Here is a 17,155-nt window from a genome sequence, read left to right on the forward strand (position 1 = left end):
TGGGCCGACTAGGCCGGGAAAGAGAGAGAGGGCGGTTTTGGGCCGACTTTCGGCCCAAAGCCAAAAGGAGGATTTTTAAAACCTTTTCAATTTAAATTATTCATGAAATGCAATTCCATTTATTAAAAATACTTCCTTGGTTCAAATAAATCCCAGAAAAATCTAGGAACTATAGAATCAAGCAAAGTATTTAATAAAATTTTATCTGGCCCACTTTTATATTGGAATTTATTATTTAAAATTAGATCTTCTCTTCTAGGCTTTTAAAATTATTTCTAATAATTCCAGTTAAACAACAATTTATATAATTAAGGCTTTTTAGGGTGTGACAGCATTTAGATGACATTTTGACTTGTATATGAGAAAAAAGTTTCGCTGCTAGATTGGTTTGTGGATCCCCAAATTCGAGTGCTTAATTTGGTTGCAATCTATCTTGTTCTTGCTTGTGTTCTTCGATTCGCATGCAGTGATTAGCCTTCTTGGCGAGGTCAACCGGGTTTTGGCATGGTTGATAACCAGAGGAGACGTGGTGCTGCCATTGCGGGGATCAGTAGCGTGTTCGTTCAGAAGCCGGATCAAGTTGTGTCGTGACTCCGTCCAAATCGACTGTTTAAAAATACCTATCAGAAGATTGGGACCTAACACCCTCATCAAAATGGAAAAGGAGGGCCCACATGTTAGGTGTAACTGTCCGGAAGCTGCCTTAACTATCAAAACCGCCATGAGGACCCACCTGTCAGTGAGCAGACCGAAGCTAGAGGCATGTTGGGCCGGCCCAGGCTGGTGGCGCCCAACCAGCTCGGTCCTCCATGTGGACGCTCCAGATGCTCTCTCAATGACGGTTGCAGGGGCAAAATGGACAACTCGCATGGGTACAACCGTCATAACGACCCTATAAAAGGAGGAGCTCGCTTCACTTCTCAACACACTCAAGCAAGCTCAAGATTCCTCTCATACTTTATATTAGTAATTTAGTGCTAAGTGGAAGTAGTATAGAATAGTTCTCGGAGTTCTCGGAGTCTTCGGAAGAGTTTCGGTATGGCTTCAGTAGCTTTTCTATTCTCTTCTGTAATACTTTCGGAATTAATGAAATACTCTTCCTATTATATTTTCGGTATTTTCTTTAGTATGAGTACTGCTCTTACTTTACATTCGTGCCGATATAATTGTGTGGGTAGCTTACCAGAGATGTGCAATGGTGTGGGTTTAATGTCCGGTTCGTTGGTTGCTCTATGTCATCTGCAGAGGCGTATAGAAGTATTCATTAATGTAAGCATGATGCTTAGGTTAGTAAATATCATTAATTGAGCATATATGCTACGGGACAGTAGAGGTGGGCCGCTGATGGTGATAGCTCAGTACGTTTATTGCTTCTACGTTAGTATATATTCCTAAGGCAAATTCCTGGGGAGGGTACTCCTTTGTATTTAGCCCCAGTTGAACGGCCATGACAGGTTGTCGTAAGGAACTCGGCAACCCAGGGTGGTCTCTCGAAACACCAGTAGGGCACTATTAGGGTGTATTGGCCACATAATTGTATACTAGCAAATGTAGAGTAAAGTTTGAGTGTATACTAGAAGTACAGGAATTGAGTTCTTTCTATTTCTCTTATCACTTAGTTAGAATTATTTATATGAGGAATTCTATAAGCTTCGCTTCGTGTCACTCTACCCTTATATTAAATTAACCCCTGCTTAGACTTTGATGAAGGCAAGTAATATATATATGTATAGATTGGCATGGCTCTCTTTTTCACAATCTTCCCTTGGGATTAAACAAATACGATACCTTGGAATATTTCCGGGTGTAATAATACAATGGTATATTCGTGCGCTTGCGGATTACTTCTGTAACCATAAATATGCTAGGACTATTTCTGTGCCATTGATGGGAATAAATATTTCTAGTAATGTCGTTAAGAAATACCAACAGCTGTCTGGGTCGAGGGAAATGAGAGAAGCAAGTTCGAGCCTAGCGTGACAATATACGGGAACGACCATACGAGGAAATCTATCCAGCCTTTCTACGGATGTTACGATCCCCTGTCATACCCTCTATTCTTCCCTAGAGGAGAGAGTGGTTGGCATCAAGGTCTTCCAAAGGACAAAATAAACATGAGGATGCAAACGTGCGGAATGGCGATGATCTTGGTAAGTTTATCTTCAAACTAAGTTGCCTTATAGAATGATAATTGTGCGTTACATGATTGTACTAACCCAGACGTTTGTCACGTGTAGAATGTAACAGCAGGATACAACTCTCTATAAGGGACTAGTACTTCAATAAATTCCAATCGCATCATGGGATTTTCAATCCTATACTTCACGGTGAACGCCTGTTCCAGCAGTTCGCCGTTGACATGCACATCATGGTTGAGAGCTCCCATCTGGACTATGTGAAGAACAACCAGAAGGAGATAAGGGCCTACCTATATCAAAGGGTTGATGGATAGCATCCAGGCTGGGGAGAGTTGAGCAAGTGCAGTCTGCAAACGGACTATGCTGCTAGCGTCGTTCGTCGGTGGTGGCCGAAATATGAAGCGTCGATACATGGAGGCCATGGCCTTAGTACAAAACTACAGGAAGCCAGATGTATTCCTTATAATGACCATCAACCCCAAGTGGGATGAGATTACTTGCGAGCTTGAGCCTGGCCAGACACCACAAGATCATCCTGATCTCGTGGTCTGTGTGTTTCGAGCCAAGTTAGAGGACCTAAAGAAGTAGTTGTTCAAGAAGCACATCCTTAGCAAAGTCATTGCACACGTTTATCTTGTTGAGTCTAGAAGAGGGGTCTGCCACAGGCACACTTTTTTCTGATCATGAGTGGTCGATACAAGCTATCATCTTCGGAGAAATATGACCGCATCGTCTCAGTTGAGCTTCCGAACAAGAAATAATATCCAGAGCTATACAATATGGTTGTCAAGCATATGATGCATGGCCCTTGTGGTCGACTCAACGGTAGATGCTAATGCACGCGAGATGGAAAGTGCAGGAACAACTACCTGCGAGAGTTCAACGCCACAACTTCGCAAGGCAAGGATTCATACCCGTTGTATAGGAGACGTAATGACGGTAAGTGTAAGGGGGTTAGAGGACATCCTCTCGATAATAGGTGGGATGTCCCGTACAATCCTTATCTTCTATGGATGTACAACTCTCACATGAACGTGGAGGTTTGCTCGAGTATCAAGGCAGTAAAGTACCTGTTTAAAATACATATACAAGGGACAGGACAAGCCTCGATATCCATAAACGAGGTAGATAGCAACGGTGAAATCGATGAGATTCAGCGCTATAGGGATGCGAGTTGGGTGACCCCTCTAGAAGCCTTGTGGCATATATATGGTTTTGACATATGCCATTGCATGTGCCAAACATGCATATGTTGGCTTTCAATTCAGACAAGGATCTCCGTGATGTTCTTGATAAGGAAGACCCAGGCAGGTCGATGCTTACAGTGTATTGCGAGGCTAACAGGCAGCATGTCTGGGCTCGAGATATCCTTTATTGAGATTTCCCAATGTGGTTTACTTGGCAGACGGCAGGTAAGTACTGGAAGAAAAGAGATAGACGGGGCAAGGTCGGGAGAATTGTGTGTGCCCACCCGACAGAGGGGGAGCGCTACTATCTTCAGGTGCTTCTAAACCACGTGGCAAGCTCCACCTGATTCGAAGACCAACACACTGCTAATGGTGTGGTCATGTCATCGTTCCATGCTGCAGCTGAATGAAGGTGTATTATAGAGGCAGACAACACCCTCGACTAGTGCCTTATAGAGGCCGGGGTCTTCTAGATGCCAGTGTCACTACACAGGTTATTTGCTAATATATTTGTGTACTGCGAACCTAGCGATGTCCTTGCTCTTTGGGACAAACATCTAGATGTCATATCTGATGACTACACACTATTGGAGAAATGATCTTTGCTGGGTCACTCAAAAATCACATTAGTCCCGCTTTGAGTAAGAACCGGGACTAAAAATATATTTGAAACACACAAGTAATTTTTTATCTTTAGTCCCGGTTAGTGTTACTAACCGGGACTAAATATTATTTTTACTCCCGGTTTAAAAACATGTGAGAGCCCTATTATATTTAGTCCCAGTTGTTTATACTAACCGAGACCAAAGTTAAAAAAATAGTGAAAATCCCTGCCCCGAGCCACGCGCTACCTCATCCTCCCCGCCTTGTCCTTATCCTCTCCTCTTCTCCTCCTCCCCTCTCATTTTCTCTCCACCTCCTCCCCCTCCCCCTTCCCTCCTCTGACGACGGCGATAGCGATAGCGGGCGGCGGCCCAGCGGAAGCTACCGTGGTGGCACACGAGGCGGCAGTGGTGTAGGGCCGGCGTCCTCCCTTCCGCCAGATCCAGCGGGAGGGGAGGCCGGGCGGCGACGGCCTGGCGGAGGCGGCGGGGCGAAGGCGGCTTGGCGGCGGCGGCCGGGCGGTGGAGGCCGGGAGGCGGCGCACGGGCAGGCGGCTGGCGGCGACGTGTTTTGTGATTATTTTTGTTTTTGGAATAATTTGTAAATTTTGTTGTAGATTATTTTAGATTTGAGCATGATTTTGTGGATGATTTTGTGGATGTGATGAGAATTGTGGCTGATTTGTTGTGCATGATTTGGGGATAATTTGTGGGGATTTGAGGGTGACAATATATGCAAGCAGCAAAAAAATAAAGGAAAAAAATGCCTAACCAACCATGCTAAAGGTGGCTCTATGATCTTTAGACCCGATATAAAGATCTATCTTTACTTCTAGTTATTTTAACCAGGACTAAAGATAGACATCTTTAGTGCCGGATTTGGCATCCCGGTTTACAACCCGGGACTAAAATGGATTACAAATCGGGATTGAAGAGCCCTTCCCTAGTCGTGACAGGCAAAACAACACATGCTACAGGCAATGGGTAAGGATGAAATAGACGAAATCACATGATAGTACCCGAGAAGATCCCAGAGATTATTCATTTTCCCGAGATTCACGTAAAAAATGATTGAAGGAAAGGAAGGAGCGTGAAACCTCGTCGCCTGCTGCCTACACAGGCCACGTGATAAGGCCCATCAAGATTAGGTCCGATATATTAAGATTAGTCAACCGATAATCACTTTCCATCGATCGCACAACTCGCCGAATAAACAACGGCGACGCCGCCGCCAAATTCACCGAAACCAATCTACACCACCACCAAACGATGGATGCATATGCATCGCCGTCAATTCCCCCCTCGCCGCCACTGCCGCCGTCGCCGACACTGCCACTGCCGCCGACTCCACCGCCAATTAATGCCGCTGTCGCCGACTCCGCCGCCGCCGCCATTGTCGTCGCCGCTGCCACCGCCCCAACTGTCATCTTCGGCGCGGCCGCCGCCTTCATACGATAGAAGCAAACACTCTCAGCACAGATATCGATCAATTGGTAAGTTAAGCACCTTGCTTAATTAGTCCATGAAAACTATATAGCTATATGCTCTCCTGCGATTTGTGATACTTATAGCGGGCAGTACATTAGCTAACTACTAAGGTTAATGCATGGTACTGTAGATTAATGTATGGTACTGTAGATTAATGCAAGTTACTGTACATTAATTAATTGAAGCACCTAGCTAGCCATCCACTGTTATATTATAAAATAATTACGTATATATCAATTGCATTAATATATACTCCTACACTAGCTTATGCGCAGTTCTCAGGCTTGGCTCTTTACTTATGTTAGGAAATCATCTCTCACGCTCGCAAAACTGAGGGACTGATTAATGTATGATTAATTAAATATTAGTCTTTTAATTAGAACAACTAGATTTATATGGTTTTATAAAATAACTTTCAATTACAATTTTCTTTTTTTCATAAAAGCACCGTTTATAAGTTTGAAAAACGTGCACGCAAAAAAAAACAATGGAGTTGAGTTGGGAACTCCAACAAAAGAACTCAGCATAAAATCAACCTTGGCCCTCAGCTTATTTTACATAAAGAATACACTGTGTGGCATGATTCACCAAGAAAAATATAATTGATAGCTATGATCGAGCAAATTAAAGCATTGTACCAAATAATGTTACAATGATACTCCCTCCGTCCCATTTTAAGTACAACCATAATTTTCCGTGCCTAACTTTGATGGTTCGTCTTATTTGAAAATATTTTTAAAAAATTAAAATTATAAGTTATGCATAAAGTACTATTCATATTTTATCATCTCATAACAATAAAAATACTAATTATAAAAAATTTCAAATAAGACGGATGATTAAAGTTGGGCACGGAAACTCATGGTTGCACTTAAAATAGGACGGATGGAGTATTTACGTACCTGCCAATGGAACATGGAGTAATTTACTATAAAAATGTATAATATTTATTGGTTATTATGCTATATCTTTCCAGTGTTATATAATTTCCTTGTGCAATATAGATATCCTTGCTTAATCTCATGTGGTACTCAGGTCAATCAAGATGCTGACATGATTATAACCTGACCCTCGAAGAAAGCAAAAAAATCGGAATGTAAGGGTAACACTACTTATTTTTCGTCTCAATCTATTTAATTATGCCAAAGACTTATATACAAATTATTTCAATCACTAACATTTTTGGTGACTAAAATACTAATGTGAGCTGATGTGTAACTGAAAGGCAATTTAACTTGGCTTAACAAGGAAAATAACGTCAAAGAAAAAAGTATTTTTAATTTTCTATCACTGATATCCATTTTAGCTAGGCCATGCGTGTGTGAATGAGTGTATATGCAGACACACTATATTGATATAATAACGAGTGCAATAAGATGCTATGCTGATTAATTTATGTACTGTGCATGCCGAAAGTTTGATCTATGTGTATATGGTATTTACGAAATATAATTAGGTTCCTTGTTTTGTCAAATGCAGCACCACTTCAGACTGACGCATTCGTCCCCAACGCTCACTATGCCAAGTGGTGAAATAGTCTGAGCAACTGTCAACCAGACTTAGGAGCGGATGCAAATATGTGTAGTAGTACTCTTACTTTTTTACTGTTCATATCATCCGGTTCATATTGATGGTCAAATATTAATTAATTGTCTGATTTCGTAGGAGAAATACAACAAGATAAACCATTACATGGAAGTGTCCCATCAAACTACGAGCGTTCTGTTTGAACTTATTAACTCTACTTTTAGTCAAAATTTTATTTGATAGTCTTTTAATATAATATTAATTATGATATCACATTTTTATTACATGATAAATAATCCGAGGAGCATGGAGGATCCAAAGTCAGCATGCCAAATATTGATGTACCATCGAAATTGATACTATCTATGTTTGGCCAGACCCCAGCGAGTATCTCCCTCAAGGTACATTATTGTTTCACATACTTATCTTTGGTACAATGTATCTATAACATCTTGATACAGAATTCCATATTTGTTTTACAGATTATGAATCCCATTAAACTACGAGTGTTCTTGATATAATGGCTCAATTATCGATTGAATATTCTACTGAAAACTGTACAATGGTGGACATGGGAGAATTTCTTGTCTGGAAAAATCACCTAATGAGCCTTCTCTCTGAAGATGAATTTGTGAACGATGATGTAAGTACAACTACGCAACGTTAGAATTTAATTGCCAAGATATTCTTTAGTAATTATAGATTTTTAACTGAATCAATAGATCATCAGTGCATACATACATTGTATGAGGGAGCAAGCAAATAACGATAGGAAAGTGTATTATGAAAACCCTTTTCTTTCTGACTTGCTGAAAGGGGCTGAGGTCAATGGAGTAGACGAAGATAGTGATAACTTTATTACAAAAATAGTGAATAATTACCTTTTCAATGAACTGGTAATATTTGGCTCTCTATAATTGATAGGATATATAATATATATATGGTATTTCTAATGGATGATCACCTCAAATTAAATTACTCCATATGGGTAATTAACTACCCTAATGTTGTGCATTTGTGATATACACTTAAGAAAATCTCGTGTGCCACTAAGGATGTTGCTTTCACACTCATTTTGTTGGTACATCAGTAGATTTAGCAAAAAGAAAATGTCTTAGCTCGCCATCATCCTGCACATGTATTTATAAGTTAAATATTTGAAATAATATAATATAATATATGAATGATCAATGATTGTCAGGTCTTACATTAATAGCTGGCAAATGTAGTTCTTCATTTTTTCCATGTACACATCAAGAGATGAACAAAAAAACCTGACAAATTCCTAAGGAAATTGAATAGTTAGCTACCCTTGCACTACACAATTAAATTTACTGGTTTGAACAAATTTTTAAAAGATAACTTACCTATCAAGAAACGGATTATTGACGATTATTTGCCTCCACAAGGTGATGTCTTTATTCCACCTAGAGCTAGGGCATGCCTTCCGCATAGCTTTGTTGAAGTGATCAGCAATAGTTAATAGTTTACGATGTATCTCATGTTTGGCTTATTTTTATATTCTATAATAAGTGGATTAGGGTCTCATATATAGAGTGTTTTACCTTCTTGGTCTAGTATGACCACGATAAAGCTTAGAGCATGGCATAGTGGTATAGTAATCTACAAAAGATCAACAGTAAAGATAATATAAAAACCACGGGCATATCGGAGCAAATGTTAGCGATCTTACCGATTTGCATTATGAAAGTACCGATGGTCTTTGCAACATCTATGTTGTCATGGTGGACCGGGGATTTACCAAAGGCAGTAGCAATATACATGATTATAAAATAATGGTTCACTAACATAAGCTATATAGAAGTCAATATATTCGATATTGCGAGTCCAGGCAATAACATGAGCAATAGAGAATAACATGAGCAATATATTTTAAAAACATACCCAAAATTGCAAGTCCAAGCAATGATTCGATATTGCTTCTTTAGTTTTATGAATCGTCTAGATGTTTTCATACATGAACTTGCGTATAGCCATGTTGAAGCAATCACTTTCCAATTGCTCATCCTTCTTTAGTACTGATTGAAGCTCAAGCTAGTAGAGTGCAGCCTAAAACTTTATACCCATACTTTCCTGTCAATCAATAAGAAAATAAGTTCATGAATGTTTGAACTACGTGTGTATATACAATGTATTGCACTGGCTTATTCCGTGGCTTCGACGCAATTAATCTGTTGGATGTAGTGCAAAAGGCCGCTTATCAACTCTTGTTTACATATCGCAGATACCATAGATATTTGTGAACTATATTTTTTGTTTACTTCTTTAGTTTCATTGATGTCCCTTATAGAGTTGAATTTCCATTGACGATTACCCAATATCACAACATCGTCGTCACTGTCTTTGGTATCTTCGCTTTGTTCCCCGGTAGTCATGACCGCCTTATTTGTTTTGCAACATAATAATACACCGGGCACTTTGAACCTAAAAGGTGTAATATCCTCCTGCGCATTAAAAGGTAAATTTGGTTTATAAAAAATAGATAAGATATATGGTCAACTATTTTTTTTTAACAAATGCACCTGTGTAATAGATGAGAAAGTGAATCTCCTGTCCAATTCTCCATAATTTTGAGCATGAACAGTCCACATGAAGAACTGTATTGTTTTTAAGTATGAGTAAAACTATTAAAAACTAAACAAGAGTACACCAATTAAAATATATCATTCATCTTATATTAATATTACATGAAAATTTTAATATAAGATGAATGATATATGTTAATTGGTGTACTCTTGTTTAGTTTTTAATAGTTGTACTCATACTTTAAAACAATGTAGTTCTTCATGTGGACTTTTCATGTCTCAAAATTACGGAGAATTGGAAAGGAGATTCACTTTCGCATTCTATTACACAGGTTTTTAATAAAAAAATAGTTGATCATTTATCTTATCTATTTTTTATAAAAACAAATTTACTTTTTAATGCGTATGAGGATATTATATACTTTTTATGTTCAAACTACCTGGTGTATTATTATGTTGGAAAATAAATAAGGTGGTCATGGCTACCAGGGAACAAAGCGAAGATACCGAAGACTGTGACAACGATGTTGTCATATTGGGTAGTCATCAACGGAAATTCATCCCTATAAGGAACATCAATGAAACAAAAGAAATAACCAAAAAATAGAGTTTACTACTCTCTGAGGTATCTATGATGAGTAAACAAGAGTTGATAAGCGGCCTTTTGCACTACATCCAATAGATTAATTGCACCGAAGCCACAGAGTAAGCCCGTGCAATACATTTTATATACACGTAGTTCAAACATGCATTAACTTGTTTTCTTATTGATTGGCAGGAAAGTATGGGTATAAAGTTTAAGGCCGCACTCTATTAGCTTGAGCCTCAAATAGCTTCAATCAGTACTAAAGAAAGATGAGCCATTGGAAAGTGATTGCTTCAACATGGCTATACGTAAGTTCATGTATGAAAACATCTAGACGATTCAAAAAACTAAAGAAGTAATATCAAATCATTGCCTGGACTTGCAATTTTGGGTATGTTTTTAAAATCTATTGCTCATTTTATTCTCTTTTTTTTTGACCAGGCATTTTATTCTCTATTGCTCATGTTATTGCCTGGACTTGCAATATCGAATATATTGAGTTCTCTATTGCTTATGTTAGTGAAGATTTTATTAAAATCATGTATATTGCTAGTGGCTTTGGTAAATCCCCAGTCCACCATGACAACATAGATGTTGCAAAGACCGTCTGTACTTTCATAATGCAAATCGGTAAGATTGCTAACATTTGCTCCGATATGCCCGTGTTTTTTATATTATCTTGACTGTTGATCTTTTGTAGATTCCTATACCAGTACACCATGCTCGAAGCTTTATCGTTGTCATACTGGACCATGAAAGTAAAACACTCTATATATGAGACCCTAATCCACTTATTCCAGAATATAAAAATAACCCAAATATGAGGTACATCGTAAAACTGTTAACTATTGCTGATCACATCAACAAAGCTACGTGGAAGGCACGCCCTTGCTCTAGGTGGAATAAAGACATCACCTTGTGGAGGCAAATAATGGTCAATAATCCGGTTCTTGATAGGCAAGTTATCTTCTAAAAACTTGTTTAAACCAGTAAATTTAATTGTGCAATGCAAGGGTAGCTAACTAATCAATTTCCTTAGGAATTTATCTGGTTTTCTTGTTCACCTCTTCATGTGTATATGGAAAAAAATGAAGAACTGCATTTACTAGCTATTAATGTAAGCCCTGACAAGCATTGATCATTCATATATTATATTTTATAATTACAAATATTTAACTTATAAATAAATGTGCAGGATGGTGATGAGCTAAGATAATTTTTTTTTGCTAAATCTACTGATGTACCAACAAAATGAATGTGAAAACAACATCCCTAGCGGCGCACGAGATTTTCTTAAGTGTATCACAAATGCACAACATTAGGGTAGTTCTTTACCTATATGGAGTAATTTAATTTGAGGTGATCATCCATTAGAAATACCATATATATATATATATATTATATATCCTATCAAATAGAGAGAGCCAAATAATACCAGTTTATTGAAAAGGTAATTATTCACTATTTTTGTAATAAAGTTATCACTATCTTCGTCTACTCCATTGACCCCAGCCCCTTTAAGTATGTCAGAAAGAAATGGGTTTTCATAATACACTTTCCTATTGTTATTTGCTTGCTACCTCGTGCAGTGTATGTATGCACTGGTGACCTATTGATTCAATTAAAAATCTGTAATTACTAAAGAATATCTTGGCAATTAAATTCTAACATTGCTTCATCATAGGTAGTTGTACTTACATCATCGTTCACAAATTCATCTTCAGAGAAGGCACGTTAGGTGATTTTTCCGGACAAAAAATTCTCCTATGTCCACCATTGTACAGTTTTCAGTCGAATATTCAATCGATAATTGAGCCATTTTATCCTTTTGGTTAATTCACAATCTGTAAAACAAATATGGAATTCTGATATCAAGAAGTATCACAAATGCACAACATTAGGGTAGTTATTTACCTCTATGAAGTAATTTAATTTGAGGTGATCATCCATTAGAAATACCATATCTAGAAATGCTTGATGTTCTATAATTTTTTGTTTGTGCTTTATTTGTATGACATTATCAATTTTTCATAGTAGTCTTCTATCTATATTGCCTTTTTATAATTTTTGCCTTTAATAAATGCCATGAGATTGTTTTATGCGCCAAAAAGCTTGCAGTATGCTTCTGTAATGATAACAGATATCTTGCTTTGAAATTAATCTACTAAACAATTATGATTTGTAGTTTCTTTTGTATTGCCAGATTTTTTTTCCGTGATCAACAAAATTTCCTGTTGCAATGCACAGCTACCTTACTAGTAAGTAGGGATGAAAACGGATCGGATACGGACAGAAACTAGCTCTACCATATTCGTTTTCATATTTTTTTCAGAATCGGAAACTCCGGATACAAAAACGGAATCGAATATTGTCGAATACAGATACGGAGCGAATATGGTAACGAATAATTATCAAAGTACAAAAACCCCTCAAAATAAGCTTCTCAAATCAAGGAAGAGATATAGCTCATTATTTATCTAAAACAACACTTGTACAATTCACTTCCAATGAAACATATCATGAAAAACCACACACATCATTACATCACCACATCTCAATCACTTGCACATAGAAATCCATCACAGATAAGCTACATTTGCACAGCATACAGTTGCACTGCTGCTACTTGCATAGTTGCATGTGAGGAATCCATCACAGATCTACAGCATAACAGAAAACAAAATAATCAGAGCTCAATATGAAGTGATGAACCTACTGTAGGTTCTAGCAGTGAAATGCAAAAAAAATGCAAGAGCAATCCAATGAATAGAAGAGAGCGAACATTCGATACAAACCTGTCGAGATGCTGAATCGTTGAGTTGAGATGGCAGGTGTCGGCGCGTGGAGGTGGTGCGGCGGCCGGCGTCACCGTGTCGGTGCGTGGTGGTGGTGCGGCGGCAGGCGTCGCCGCGTGGAGGTGGTGCGGCGGCCAGCGTTGCTGCGTGGTCGTCGAGGTGGTGCGGCGACCGGCGTCGCCGCGTCGCCGCGTGGAGGTGGTGTGGCGGCCGAGACAGCGAGGCGTCGGCGCCGCCGGCAGAGATGGCGAGGAGGAAGACGAGGGGAGGTGGAGACGACTGGCGACGGACGACGGTGGCAGGGGCGGGGCGGCGCTGCAGGCGCGCAGGACCTGGATGCGCCGCCGATGCCGAGGGAGTTGGGGAATGGGGAGTGCCGCACGCCCCCACCCACACAGCCACTCTCTAGGTCTAGGGTTAACCTGGCTATGGACTTGGGCCGAAAAATATTTGGGCTATTAGGCTATGGGGAGCTGCGGATATCCGGCAAAAAGTCCCGGATAGTTTCCGACCGATTCCGTGTTCCGACGGATACCATCGCTACTGTATTCGAATTCATATCCGAGAAAAACTATCCGAATCCGTATCCGATTCTGAAAATATCCGAAGAAAATCCGACTGAAGCTATCCGTATCCGAAAACAGGTTCGGAACTCGGAAACTATCCGTACCACTTTCATCCCTACTAGTAAGATTAAATAAGCATACATGCCCATATAAATCACATAATTCAGGGAGTTTGAAAACCTAAGCCGAAAACAAAGGTGCCATAACCTACAGCCCTTATCAAAGTTGTTAACTACTACTCCCTCCACAACTAAATATTATGGACAATTTCTTTTTTCAAAACTTAGCCTCAAAATATTTAGTATAGAAACATAAAATTTTTATGGGCAAAAATTTTTATTACAAGTACTTTACACTATCTAATAAAAATTAGTAGTCAAATTTGCACAAAATCTCGAATAAATTCAACTGTGCCATATCCTATCTTACTATAAAAATATAACCTATTAAATCCTAAAACTTAACGTGTAAATATGCCACATCATTATGCAATAACAAGATACCACATAATTATCCACTAACAATTATTACATTTTTAAACATCATGCCAACATGCTATAATTTTATAATTTATTTAATTTTAGAGTTTTAAAATGCAATCATATTAAATCATCATCCCACATAATTCACATAACACATATAGCTATATAGTTCATCTTTTTTTTTTGTAAAACTTAGTACATTATTCTTTTTCAATATATCTTTTCATCATATATACCTACATAGTTCATCTTCACTTAGTTAATGTTATTTCTCTCTTCTCTCGTTAAGTCATATCACATCAATTATTTTTAGTCTTAGATGATTAATCTATGGTCTAAACTATCTTTGTCCATTTCTTGTCTCATAAAGCCACATCACCTCACTTTTATATTTGAATCATCATTCTATATGCAATTTAATTTTAGATTATCATAAACTACATCAATTTACGTAAGTTTATGTTGTCTAGCTATGTTATGCATTATTTGTACTTATTGTTATCATACTAAACTCACACGGTAAAACGCGGGTTTCACCTAGTACTAAATACTTAGGTCGCCATTTCTCCCCTAAAAATATACCACTCCATCCCTCTAAAAAAATCACTCAGAGAACCCCTAAACTCAATTCAACGTGAAAAAACAGTCACAGAAATAATTTGAATCTCTCGATCCAATTGCTAATGCATAAACATGTGACCAATATTTTAAAAATAAAGAGGTAGTACTTTCATGCTTATTGTGTTAGACACAACATTTTCTCTTATACTCATTCATCTTATTATCATTTTTCTGACTTATTTATCATTGAAATACTTGGAGCACGGCTTATATTTCAAACACTAAAACGAAGGAAATATGTATTATATCTTCATAATATGATTATCTTTGAAATGCATCTGATCGATTTTTTTAGCGCATGATATCGTTTGGTTTATGATATGGCTTGCCGGTGGGAATTAAAATGTAGTTGTTTTTTCATGAAACGTCGAAAACCTGGTTTTACATTAGAGCAGGTTTTCATATCCCTGGATTGCCCACTCTATCCAAAGAAAAAAACTTCTTCTGATTATGCTGAAATGAATTCATCAAATCTAGTTCTAGCACAACTTGGGGTTCATGCAAATGCTTGGAGGGTATACATTGAACCAATTAAATGCTTGATCCTGAAAACATGGAGAATATGTAGGCTTAAACCAAATGGTTGTTGTTAAACACAAAGAGTTCCGGATGGCTCCCATTCATATTCATTTTTTTTTGTCTAACAAAGAGAATTGGTGTGCCAGACGGAATGTTATGGAATAGTTAGTACTAGTATACATCTCACTTGTATAGTACAGGAGCCCCTTCATTTTATTTAATACGCATGGCCAATAAATTTGTATAGTCATATACGAATTGTGAAACAGGAATTTGATGTTGAAGATCTTTTTTAAGATAACGGGAATCCTGGTCTTTTCTTATTGAAACTACAACCAATTATTACATAATTCTCAGCTTATAAGGCTATCAAATCCTTAAAAAAGTCAAAATAATTTCAAACATTCCAACTTACAGGACAAGACAACATAACATAAACATTCCATCCATAGGTTGCATAAATCTGTATAAACCATTTGCTCTAATTAAATTTTGTCATGTATTTTGCATCTCTCTTCTAGCGCACATTTGATGTTGAAGATATGTACGTTCAACTAATTTTCAGAGAAGCTTCTTGTGCTTATATATGTAGGTATGGTGCTATATACCGAAGTTAGTACTGTAGTATATTAGTAGTATTCAACATGATTATCAAGACTCGGTGATATTATTTTTTTAATGTTCGCTACCAGTCTCATGTCATTTTTTGACGAGGAACCAAAAAATCTATTATGACGTACGAGGCCGTATTATATTTGAACTGGTAGCCACCATGCAGGGATTGATTGCAACTAAACAAAATGCATGTTGCAATTTCTTTGATAGTGATCTTTTTCCGCGTATGGTAACCTAGGTTAATTAATTGATACGAAGTAAGCTGATACACACTTCTACAACATACTGTCTGTGAGTAGTGAATCATATGATACGGAGTACGACACACACTTCTACAACATGGGTCACAAGCAAACATGGTTCCTTGCAGATGCCTACAAGTGTGAATATGTCTTCTGTGATTCGCCATACTTGCATATAAGTAGTTCCCCATGGCTCCCAAGCATATTTTTTCTATGAAAGGGAACAGCAGTGTTGCTTGGAGTTGTTTGCATTATTTTCACTTATTCCTGTACCACAATTATGCTTATATGGGCTCCCCACCACCTTCAGTTGCCCCGGCCAGTGACACACATATAATTAGAATGCATGCAAAGATTTAACGCATACAAACATATATAATATATAGGATGTATCACATGCTGGAGATGAATTTCTGTACTAGGAGTACAAGGCATTATTCAATTAATTAATTTTTCATATCAAATCTCGATTGCCTGAGCTGCCTGGTTGTACAAAACTGCTGTAATGTAGCAATATTCAATTCAATGTACACAACTGTTCCGTTGATGATAGACTGATAGTTGATAGAGCTGCCTCTTGTTGCAAGTGATTCCCTTGTAATAATGCAATCTAATCCATATTTACTAAAAGGATTAACATGAAAAGCTCCACCAATTGACTAAGAAATAATATATTTTATTTTTGGCTCTGCCTCTTCATAAAAACTCGACTTGTACAAGGAAGACCGCCTTGCAGTCTGTCATTATGAAGAAGGCTCAACCAGACCTACCAAGAAAGGCTAAAAACTTTGGTCCCCACACGTGGCCTTGTCTCTTATGGATCTGTTTTTAACCCATGTTTTGAGGCCCCTTCCTCCTACATAAGGGAAAGTCCACCATAGTGTAGCTCACTACGAACGCCACCACCACTGACCAGCAGCAGTTGCATCAGAATCTCCGCACGCTTATTCCCCTACCAATCTATCTACAAACACATGGGATCGGGCAAGGCGGATCTTGCTAGATGGATCTGGGTATGTTGGGGAAGAAGGGGATCTAATGGAAAAAAAAGGAAGGGGTTCTTAGATCGGATGGACGACAATGGAGGAGGAGGGAGTTACCGGAGAAGAAAAGGACAACAGCGAGGGTGGCGGTGGCAACGTTAGGGAGGAGTCGTGAACGGATTTGTTCAAGATGCGGTCCACCGGCGGTCTATGGGGAGGGGCCAATGGGAGTAAAGAGGGTCTCGAGGTGAACGGATT

The 17,155-nt window shown here is 38.4% G+C and overlaps 1 long non-coding RNA gene across 1 annotated transcript; it reads right to left on the bottom strand.

The window, feature by feature from the left end:
- Positions 1 to 12,509: 12,509 nt before the first annotated feature.
- LOC107276936 (uncharacterized) lies at positions 12,510 to 13,261 on the bottom strand. Its single transcript, XR_001541999.3, has 2 exons — positions 12,870 to 13,261; positions 12,510 to 12,734 (listed from the first exon to the last, which is right to left on the bottom strand). It is a non-coding gene; the product is annotated as an uncharacterized lncRNA (long non-coding RNA).
- Between the last annotated feature and the right edge of the window lie 3,894 nt (positions 13,262 to 17,155).

The sequence above is a fragment of the Oryza sativa genome, chromosome 12, assembly GCF_034140825.1.
Source record: "Oryza sativa Japonica Group chromosome 12, ASM3414082v1".
In the NCBI taxonomy this organism is placed as follows: domain Eukaryota; kingdom Viridiplantae; phylum Streptophyta; class Magnoliopsida; order Poales; family Poaceae; genus Oryza; species Oryza sativa.